We start from the raw sequence: 11,592 nt of genomic DNA, 5'->3' as shown, positions 1-11,592 counted from the left end.
TCCCGAGGTTCTTCATACTCTGGGCTCTGTCCCTCGACACCTGTAGAAAGACCAAAAACATAGGTATTAGTGGTGTTTGGTATGTTGAAGTAAGGTAAGGTCTGAAAACCCATTTCCTGGGCATCTTCCCATGAAGGAACATGGTTCCTCACCAACTGAATGAGTGGTGCTACAAGTATAGAAAAATATGGGACAAACCTTTTGTAAAGTTTGTTAAGTCATGGAAGCCCCAAATTTTTCTTATACTTGGTGGAGTGGGCCACTCAAGAATGACCTTTATTCTCTTAGGGTTCATGGGAACCCCTTGATCACTATATGAAAAATTAAGAAAAGTAATGCAATAAAACATACCTTTTTCTGTATTTTCATGTTGATTATTCCTACCAAAAAGTATGACAAACCTAAGGTTTCCCATATGAGTACCTAAGTTTGTATTAAAACCAAAAATAAGAACAAACCTACCTAATGAGTCCCTATGTACACACACCATGAAGATGTTAGGTGTACGAGTGATTTTACAAAAGAGGGTTACACCACTCAAAATATTCATCATACCACCTATTTTAGGGACTTGGTGCCTAATAATACCTATTTTGGGCACCAACAAAGCACAAGGATTTAAGCTCTTGCGAACCAAACCCTCATCCAACAACTTCTTTACTTGAGGAATAAACTCAAGCCCAAGAGGTGTGGCAATGCTAGCAAGTGTCTTTTTACAAAAGAGAAAAAGTGGAGGTTGTCTAAGAGGGAGAGTTTCTTTCATGTTTGTCTTTGTTGTAAAATGAGTTTCCTTCTTAGCTAAATTCTTGGAGGAGACACTTACCTCCTTACACTTCTCTTTAACCACTAATGGTTGTCCTTCTTCTTGGGGGTAAATTTCTTCACTAGATTCTTTCCCTTTTGCTTCTTCACTTTCACTAGAGGAAGGTGAAGTAGTAGCCTCATCTTGGCTACTATAAATGTCTTGGCCCCTCGTAATCATGGTTTTAGTGGTGGGGCATTGAGAAGTAATGTGTCCTTTTCCAAGACATTTAAAGCACTTTATAGAGCTAGTTTTCTCTTGCATACTAGCCTTAGGGGCTTGCTTTTCTATTGTCTCCCCCTTATCATCTTTGGGCTTAGAAGGTGTCACCCCTAAGATGCCTTGACCTTGGTCTTTCTTTGGATAAGAGTGAGAGCCATAACATTTTGATGTAAACTTCTTTTTAATTTGTTGCTCTACCCTTATTTCCCAATCTAAGTTAGCCTCTACACTGTCCTTCCCATGGAAGTATGAGAGGTTAATGTTAGCCTCTTGAGGATTTCTTTCCTTTTCTCTTCTATGGAAGTGAGGTCTAAGATGTGACCTATGCCTTCCTTCGTAATAGTCACAGAGTTCTTCACTTAGGCTCTTGCAAGAGTTATGACTACTATAGGAGGCATGTTTTTCTCTTTTCATTTCTTTCATTATTTTTCTTCTTTCTTCCTCTCTTATTTTCTTTCTTTCATCTTGACTTATTTCTTCCACTCTTTTTTTTTTCCTTTTTCTTTTCTCTCTTGTTTTTCTTTCCATAACTTTAGGGAACTCAACTCATCTAAGATTCTAGATAAAGGGTCTTTATGACTAGTACCCTCGCCATTTACACTAGATGAATGATGACTCATGTTGGTTCCTAAGTTGTGGTTCTTTCTTGTTGGAGGTTTGAAAACAAAAGGTAAAAGAAACTATGGTTGAAACTAACCAAAATAAACACTAAAATAGGTGTGAAAGATACGGTAAAAAAACTAATTGGTAAAAGGAAAGCTATCTAGGCGGTTTGACAATGGAAGGTAAAGGAAATAAACTATGAAAGTAAGCAAGAAAAGTAAACTAGGTGAATCCTAAGAGTGTTTGGATGACCACATTCAAGGTTCCCAACAAAACACTCACTATCCTAAGGAAAAATTGCCTAAAATTATTACACACAAATGGAAGTTTGGTAACCTATTGGAGGCTCCCAACACACTTCCAATGAAAGGCCTTTTTCTTACAAAACTTGAAAGCAATGAAGCTAAGTAAATTGCAAATTACAAAATTACAAAATGGTCCTCAATTTTGGTGGTTGTTCTCTCTTTGGTGATTCACTCAATTTGGAGTGCTTCTTAATCCAATAGCTCTTAAGGTGGTTGGCCCCTTGCTTCTTGACTCAAATTCTTCAAGGGATGGCACCAATCCTCCTTCCAATTCCCTATATGGCAACCCACAAACAAGGAAACAAACAGACAAGCAATAACCAAAGACCAAAAAAAATGAAATGATAGCTAAACCAATGGAGTCTTAACAAGACAATTTTTCAAGGATTATTCAACAATTAAAGCAATGAAAAGGACATAGAAGCAAGTTAGGACTCAAAGAGAAACTTAGAATGGCTCTAGAGTAGAGTAAAAAAACTGCAAAAAAAAAAGACTCAACAAACCTCTAGCTTTGGCACTTGTTTTCACACTAATTTTCAATTGAAATTTAGGAACTAAGATTGGCATAAAGTAGGCACCAATTATAGAATAAATTTTGAGCCAAAACAACAAGCACACTTCCCTTTCACCTTTTTTTTTTTCTGGATACTGTTTTTTTCCTGCAAACTTGTGTGATTTTTTGTATTTTTTCCTTTTATCCAAATCAATTTTTTTTTCTTTTTTTATAAATTTTTTCCAGATGTCTAGAAAATTCAGTAAAAATTTCAGCTCAAAATTCGAAGTAACCAATTCTTAGTAATTTTTACATGTTTGTATGTCCAAGCTGCCAGCACCAGCGATTTTTTTTAAGCATGGTATATTGATTGCCTTGGGCTTACTTTCAACCCTCTTATGTATGTTGAACTCACTAGGATTGTTTACCACAGTTTTAGGAGTTCAATATTCACTTAGTATCAACATTTCAGCCAGCAATTCAATCACCAAAACTCAAATTCACAATAGACACAATCATAAGGAAACCTAAAAGTTCAAGAAAAGGTTCACAATCAAAGACTCTCTAAGAATTTTGCATGAACATGTTAAGGACTAATTAACATGAAAGATTTGACTCAAATAAAATAATAGGCTAAAAGAATTTCATACACTCATGAACAAATGAGTTAGACAAAGAAACAAGAAAATAAAATTCAACACAACATAAGAAATCTTATGTGACAAGTTTCATGATTAGACATGACTTCTATGACAAAACTACAATAGGTGAACAAGTCACTCTAGATTTTTGAGGTTTTCTTATACTTTAATATTTTTGTAAGAATTTTATGGTTTGGGTTTCAGCCACAAAAAATAACAAGACAAAACTCAAAGGAACCTAAACTCAACACAATTCATGGTTCAAGAACAAGAACAAGAAATTTGAACCATAGAAAATCAAATCTAGCTTCTATAGCAAGTTTAATCAGTGGAAACTCTAAAGAATCATGTTAAAAACATTTAGCACAAGGCATGTGAGGAGATACATGGAGAAAAAAATGAAGAAACAACAATGGAAGAGAAGGTAAAGCAAAAAATTAATGAAGGTTCAAGGGGCACCTACTTGAAGCTCTTGTGCTCTGATTACCACTTGATGGAAACTTGCTTGTGGGGCTTCTATGGAGGCTGGATCTTTGAGCTTCAATGGGGTCCTTTAATGGTGATTTTCCACCATGGAGATGCAGTGGAAGACAAAAGAAAAGAGGTGAGAGGAGGCGCCATCCATTAAGGAATAAGCCACGGAAGAAAGAGCTTCACCACCAAGATGAGCCTTGGATACGAAGCTTGGAGAGGATGCTTCAATGGAGGAAAAGAAAGAGGGAGAGAAAGAGAGAGGTGTAGATGCAATTGCCTTTGATGTTTTGATGATGATCATGATGATATGATGCAATTGATGCAAATGAGCTTTTCAAGATTAAATTCAAGACAATACTTCAAGATTACAAGTAACAGCATCAAGATGATCACTAGTTTATTAGGAAGGGAATTCCTAATTGAATTAGCAAAAGGTTTGGCCAAGTAATTTAAATTAAAAAGTGTTTTTCAAAGGATTTACTCTCTGGTAATCGATTACCAGAGGATGTAATCGATTACCAGTGGCCAAATATGTTTTATAACAGCTACTAAAATTTGAATTCGAAATTTTAGACTGTGTAATCGATTACACAATTTTGGTAATCGATTACCAGCAGTTAATAAACGTTTTAATTCAAATTTTAAAAGCTGTAATCGATTACACAATTCCTGTAATCGATTACCAGACAGGATTTTCAGAAAAATATTTCTAAGAGTCACAACTTTTCAAAGGCTTTATTCATGACTACCATTGGTCTATATATATGTGACTTATAACACGAATTTGCTAAGAGTTTTTCAGAACAACAAGTGTTTATCCTCTCAAAGAGCAAAATCATTTTATCCTCTTAAGAATTCCTTGGCCAATTCAATTGCAATTCATTAAGGAATTATTTGAGTGCTCAATCTGTAAAATCTATCTCTTTCTAGAGAGATTCATTCTTTTTCTTCTCCTCATTCTCTAAGGGATTAAGAGACCGTGGGTCTCTTGTTGTAAAGGAATTCTAAACACAAAGGAAGGATTGTCCTTGTGTGTTTAGAACTTGTAAAAGGAATTTACAAGATAGTGGAACTCTCAAGCGGGTTGCTTGGGGACTGGACGTAGGCACAAGGGTGTGGCTGAACCAGTATAAATCTGAGTTTGCACTTTCTCTTCCCTTAATCTCCTTTGTTTATTATTGCTTTATATTTATATTCAATTTTTTTTATTTGAATCAATATTTAAGAAGTTCATTATTAAGGGAATTTATAACTTGAATAAAAAGTGAAATAGATTTTTAATTGGGGAAGTAGTTTGGAATATCTTAATTCAACCCCCCTTCTTAAGATATCTGAGGCCACTTGTCTAACAAGTGGTATCAGAGCTTCATTCTTGTATAAAGTTTAGAAGCTTCAAGAAAAAGATGGCCTCAGCAAACTCCTTATTTCCAGAAGGGAATTCTATCAATAGACCTCCAATCTTTAATGGAGAGGGTTACCATTACTGGAAAACCCGAATGTAAATTTTTATTGAGGCAATAGATCTAAATATTTGGGAAGCCATAGAAATAGGGCCTTATATATCCACCACAGTGGAAAGAGTTTCAATAGATGGTAGTTCATCAAGTGAAAGCATAACTATAGAAAAACCTAGAGATAGATGGTCTGAAGAGGATAGAAAACGAGTACAATACAACTTAAAAGCCAAAAATATAATAACATTTGCCCTGGGAATGGATGAATATTTCAGGGTTTCAAATTGTAAGAGTGCTAAGGAAATGTGGGACACTCTTCGATTAACACATGAAGGAACTACAGATGTTAAAAGATCTAGGATAAATGCACTAACTCATGAGTATGAATTATTTAGAATGAATGCAAATGAAAATATTCAAAGCATGCAAAAGAGATTTACACATATAGTAAATCATCTAGCAGCCTTAGGCAAAGAATTTCAAAATGAGGATCTCATAAACAAGGTGTTAAGATGTTTAAGTAGAGAATGGCAACCCAAAGTAACGGCCATTACTGAGTCAAGAGATTTGTCTAATATGTCCCTTGCCACTTTATTTGGAAAGTTGTAGGAACACGAGTTGGAACTATTGAGATTACATCAACATGAAGAAAATGACAAGAAAAAGAAAGGAATTGCTCTTAAAGCATCATCCTCAATTCAAGAAGAAAGTGATCAGGATAATGATCCAGATGATGATGATGATCTAAGTTTCTTTGTAAGAAGATTCAACAAGTTTCTTAAAGTAAGGGGAAATCAGAGGCGACCCAATTTTAAATCAAAGAGAAGGACAAAAAATTCATCCTCTACTCTAAAATGCTTTGAATGCAATCAACCTGGACATCTGAGGGTTGATTGTCCCATCTTCAAGAAAAAGATGGAAAAATATGAAAAGAAAAATCATAGTGAAAAGAAACTGAAGAAAGCATACATCACATGGGATGAAAATGATATGGAATCTTCTAAAGATTCTGAAAATGAAGAGATAAATCTCTGCCTTATGGCTAAAAGTTACGAAAGTGATGAAGAGGTAACATCTTCGAATAACGTATCTATTTCTTTTGATGAATTGCAAGATGCATTTGCTGATCTGCATAAAGAGTCAATTAAACTTGCAAAATTAGTTTCATCTTCAAAGAAAACAATTTCAAATTTAGAAAATGAAATTTCGAAATTAAACAAAGAATTAGATCTTCTTAGAAATGAAGTCTCAATTTCTAAAACAAATGAAAAAGTTAATATCTCCATTATTTCTGACAAGAAAATATCAGATTCTTGTAGTTGTTGTGATAAATATGCAAAAGAAATTAAAGAGTTGAAAAATTCACTTACAAAATTTTCATATAGTAAAAATAATTTAGATGTTATATTAAGTAAACAAAGATATGTGTCTAATAAAAATGGAGTAGGGTATAAATCTGAAAAACAACAAAAGTTTCATAAAAACTTTTCCACTTCCACACAAAAATGTAATTCTAATTCTATCACTTGTTTTTACTGTGGAAGAAGAGGACATGGCATATCAACTTGCTACTTCAAGAAAAATTACAGTAACATTAAAATGATATGGGTTCCAAAAGGATCCTCAATTTATACTAACATGCAAGGACCCAATAAAGTTTGGGTACCTAAGTCAAAAACTTAATTATGTAGGTATCTTTGAGAAAGAAGTGGTACATAGATAGCGGATGCTCAAAACATATGACTGGAGATGCATCAAATTTTACACACATCTCTCCAAAGAAAAGTGGGCATGTAACATATGGTGACAACAACAAAGGTAGAATCCTTGGAGTGGGTAAAATAGGTACAAATTCTTCAAACTCCATTGAAAATGTTCTACTTGTTGAAGGCCTTAAGCACAACCTGCTTAGTGTTAGTCAATTATGCGACAAAGGCTATCTAGTATCATTTGATTCTCAGAAATGTCTTATAGAACATAAGCATGACATTAATATAAAGCATGTAGGACATAGAGTCAATAATGTTTACATGATAGACTTAAGCATAAAACTAGAAAACAATCATTGCTTTCTTAGCAAACATGATGATCCATGGTTATGGCATAAAAGAATTGCTCACATAAACATGGATCACTTAAATAAATTAATTTCAAAAGATTTAGTAGTTGGTTTGCCTAAATTGAAATTTGAAAAAGATAAACTATGTGATGCATGTCAAAAGGGCAAACAAACAAGAGTCTCATTCAAACCTAAAAATGTTGTTTCAACCACTCAACCCTTACAATTATTGCATATGGATTTATTTGGTCCATCTAGAACCATGAGTTTTGGAGGAAATTACTATGCTTTAGTTATAGTTGATGATTTCTCTAGATATACTTGGACATTATTTATTACACATAAAAGTGATCCATTCCAAGCATTTAGAAAACTAGCTAAAGTCATACAAAACAAGAAAAATCTTAAGATTGCATCCATTAGAAGTGATCATGGGGGTGAATTTGAAAATAAAGATTTTGAATTATTTTGTGATGAACATGGTATTGAACACAATTTTTCTGCACCTAGAACCCCTCAACAAAATGGAGTTGTTGAGAGGAAAAATAGGTCATTGGAAGAAATTGCAAGAACTTTATTAAATGATACTTCTCTTCCAAAGTATTTTTGGGCTGAAGCTGTCAATACTGCATGTTACATCATGAATAGGGCCTTGGTAAGACCCATTTTAAAGAAAACCCCATATGAGTTATATAATGGTAGAAAACCTAATATTTATCATCTACATGTTTTTGGTTGCAAGTGCTTTGTGCTTAATAATGGTAAAGATAATCTAGGAAAATTCGATGCAAAATCTGATGAAGGTATTTTTCTTGGATATTCATTACAAAGCAAAGCATATAGGATATATAATAAAAGAATTATGAATATCGAGGAATCCATTCATGTTACCTTTGATAAATCTAATGCTATCTTGTCAAGAAAAAATATGCTAGATGATATTGCAGATTCTTTAGAACATATGAATATTCATGAACAAGATTCCAAAGGAAATGATAAAGGAAACAATGAAGATCCTCCAGAAGAAGTCAAATCCAATGATGAACTTCCAAGAGAATGGAAAGCTTCAAGAGATCATCCCCTCGACAACATTATTGGTGATATCTCAAAAGGGGTAACAACTAGACATTCTCTTTAAGATTTATGCAATAATATGGCTTTTGTATCTATGATTGAACCTAAAAATATAAAAGAAGCCATAGTAGATGATAACTGGATCATTGCCATGCAAGAAGAACTGAACCAATTTGAAAGAAACAATGTGTGGAAATTAGTAGAAAAACCTGAAAATTATCCTGTCATAGGAACAAAATGGGTTTTTAGAAATAAATTAGATGAACATGGTATAATTATTAGAAATAAAGCCAGGTTAGTAGCAAAAGGGTATAATCAAGAAGAAGGAATAGACTATGAAGAAACATATGCTCCTGTTGCAAGATTAGAAGCCATTAGAATGCTTTTGGCTTATGCATCCATAATGGATTTTAAACTTTATCAAATGGATGTTAAGAGTGCCTTTCTAAATGGTTTAATTCAAGAAGAGGTATATGTTGAACAACCCCCTGGTTTTGAAATTCCTGATAAACCAAACCATGTTTATAAATTACAAAAGGCTCTTTATGGTTTGAAACAAGCCCCTAGGGCATGGTATGAACGCTTAAGCAATTTTCTTCTAGAAAAAGAATTCTCTAGAGGTAAAGTGGATACCACATTGTTCATAAAGAGAAAGCATAATGATATTTTGTTGGTTCAAATATATGTTGATGATATAATTTTTGGATCCACTAATGATTCATTGTGCAAGGAGTTTTCCCTTGATATGCAAAGTGAATTTGAAATGTCAATGATGGGAGAACTAAAGTACTTTCTGGGATTACAAATCAAGCAAACTCAAGAAGGTATATTCATCAATCAATCCAAGTACTGCAAGGAATTGATCAAAAGATTTGGGATGGATAGTGCAAAACACATGTCTACACCGATGAGCACTAGTTGTTACTTAGATAAAGATGAATCTGGTCAGTCTATTGACATAAAACAATATCGAGGTATGATCGGATCTCTTCTTTATTTATCTGCTAGTAGACCTGATATTATGTTTAGTATATGTATGTGTGCTAGGTTTCAATCCAACCCCAAACAATCACATTTAAGTGCAGTAAAGAGAATCATGAGATATCTATTAGGAACAATCAATTTAGGATTATGGTATCCTACGAATTCAACATGTAACTTAATAGGATATTCTGATTCTGATTTTGCCGAATCTAAAACTGATAGAAAAAGTACAAGTGGAACTTGTCAATTCATTGGATCGGCTCTTGTCTCATGGCATAGTAAGAAACAAAACAGTGTTGCTTTATCTACTGCTGAAGCGGAGTATATCTCTGCCGGTAGTTGTTGTGCACAGATTTTATGGATGAAGCAGCAATTATCTGACTATGGCATAATTCTTGATCGCATACCTATTAAGTGTGACAATACTAGTGCCATAAATCTATCCAAAAACCCAGTTCAAAACTCTAGAACTAAACATATACAGATTAGACACCACTTTCTTAGAGATCATGTCCTAAAGGGAGATTGTGTATTAGAATTTGTTGATACTAAGAATCAACTTGTTGATATTTTCAAAAAACCTCTCCCCAAGGAAGTGTTCTTCTCTATTAGAAGAGAATTAGGCCTCTTAGATGTAAGAGATTTAGAAAAATAGGGATTGATTGATTGATTGATTGATTTACTCTTATTTATTGATTGTAGATTATTTTGTTTGATCTTGTTTGAATTCTTGTTATTATGATAAAATGTATGATTTCTTGTGTATATAATAATTGAATGATTGAATTAAGTGCATTAGTAGTGATAATTAATCATATTGGATGTGTTTTAGCATAAACATAAGATATTCTCTTAAGAAACTAGCCTAGGATAGGCTCTGGTAATCGATTACCATCCAGTGTAATCGATTACACATGAACAGGCAGCCTGTAATCGATTACAACATCCTGTAATCGATTACCAGTAGGCTTATTGGTCCTGTAATCGATTACCAATCCCTGTAATCAATTACAATACGTCCTCTTCTATAAATACTCACGAAATCAGAGCTGCTACGCAGCCAAAGCCTCTTCCACGTTTTCCTCCATACCTAAAACTTCAAATCTTCGAATCTCACTCAATTCTTCACCAAATCACGTCCCGTAAAGCCCAATCTTCCTCTTTTTCACTCCTCTTTCACTTCCACCGATCAAAATCGACAAAAACTTCATCAAATGGCAGATCCATCAAAGAAGAGAAAGGGATCATCCTCCACCGCTGCTGCTGCTGCCCATCGCCGCCACGGCCCATCCGGAGCACCCACAGCACCTATTAATCCTTCTTTGTCATCTCCAAGATCATCAACATTGTTTTCATCTGATGATCAGCGTCTACGGTACCTTTCACAGTTTTCTTCTAGAATAATCTTAGACCCTAAGTACCTAGACGTAGAATTCTTTAATGATGAAACGTTTGATTGCTATCAAGTGTTTCAAAATTCTGGTCTTGTTGATTTCATGTCATTAAAATTGCCATATTATCCTGAACTTGTAAAGGTCTTCTACTGCAATTTAAAAATTCAGGATGGCATTATTATTTCTGAGGTGCATGGTATTTCTATGGTCATTGATCAGTCACTGTTCTTTTCTTTGACTCATTTACCCAGTCAAGGTGCACCTTTTGAGGGCACCATTGTTGATGACTGGAAATTTGATTATTCGAGTCATGATGCTCGTCGCATGGTCTGCAATGATCAAGCTGAAATGACCAGTAGATTGCTGGCCGGGTCATTAACATTTGATAGTCGCATCATGCACTATATAATTGTTAGGATTTTGCTTCCTTGGTCTTCAAATTTAGCACAAGCCTCTGAGGAGGATTTGATTCTTATGTGGGCTTTTCTTACCGGTCGTCAGATCGACTGGGCCCATTTGGTTTGGTACCGAATGCATAAGGCATTACGGGCTAATGCACCTCTTCCTTATCCACATTTGATTACTCTGTTTTTTCATCATTTTCAAATTCCGCTTGATGATGAACCCTTTGTTCAAGTCAAGCGTTCCTTTGCAATTGGTGCTGATGCAGTGACCTCCTTTGTGTATCGTAAAGATCGGAATGGTCAATGGCTGAAGAAGGATGCACTCCCTCCTCAAGATGAACGTACTCCTTCACCTCCTCCTCCATGCGAAGATTCCGCACTCATGAATGAAGTCCTCTCCGAATTACGGGGTCTTCGTTCTTATGTTGGTGACCGCTTCGACTCGTTAGATACACGCTTTGCCGGTATGGACATTCGCCTCACACAACTTGAAGAGGATGTCGGATACATTCGTCAGAGTTTCGATCTTCCACCACCACCTCCGTCTTCTTAGACTTTAGTTTCTGATTATATGTCTTTAATAAGCCGTGTATTTTGGCTGTTTAAGTTTCTTAGAGTTTCAATTATTACGCTAAGTACTTTATTTATTTATCTTGTGGTTCTTTGGATTTCAGCCTTTTCTG

The sequence above is a fragment of the Glycine max genome, chromosome 18, assembly GCF_000004515.6.
Source record: "Glycine max cultivar Williams 82 chromosome 18, Glycine_max_v4.0, whole genome shotgun sequence".
Taxonomy (NCBI): domain Eukaryota; kingdom Viridiplantae; phylum Streptophyta; class Magnoliopsida; order Fabales; family Fabaceae; genus Glycine; species Glycine max.
This window is presented reverse-complemented; position numbering follows the sequence as displayed.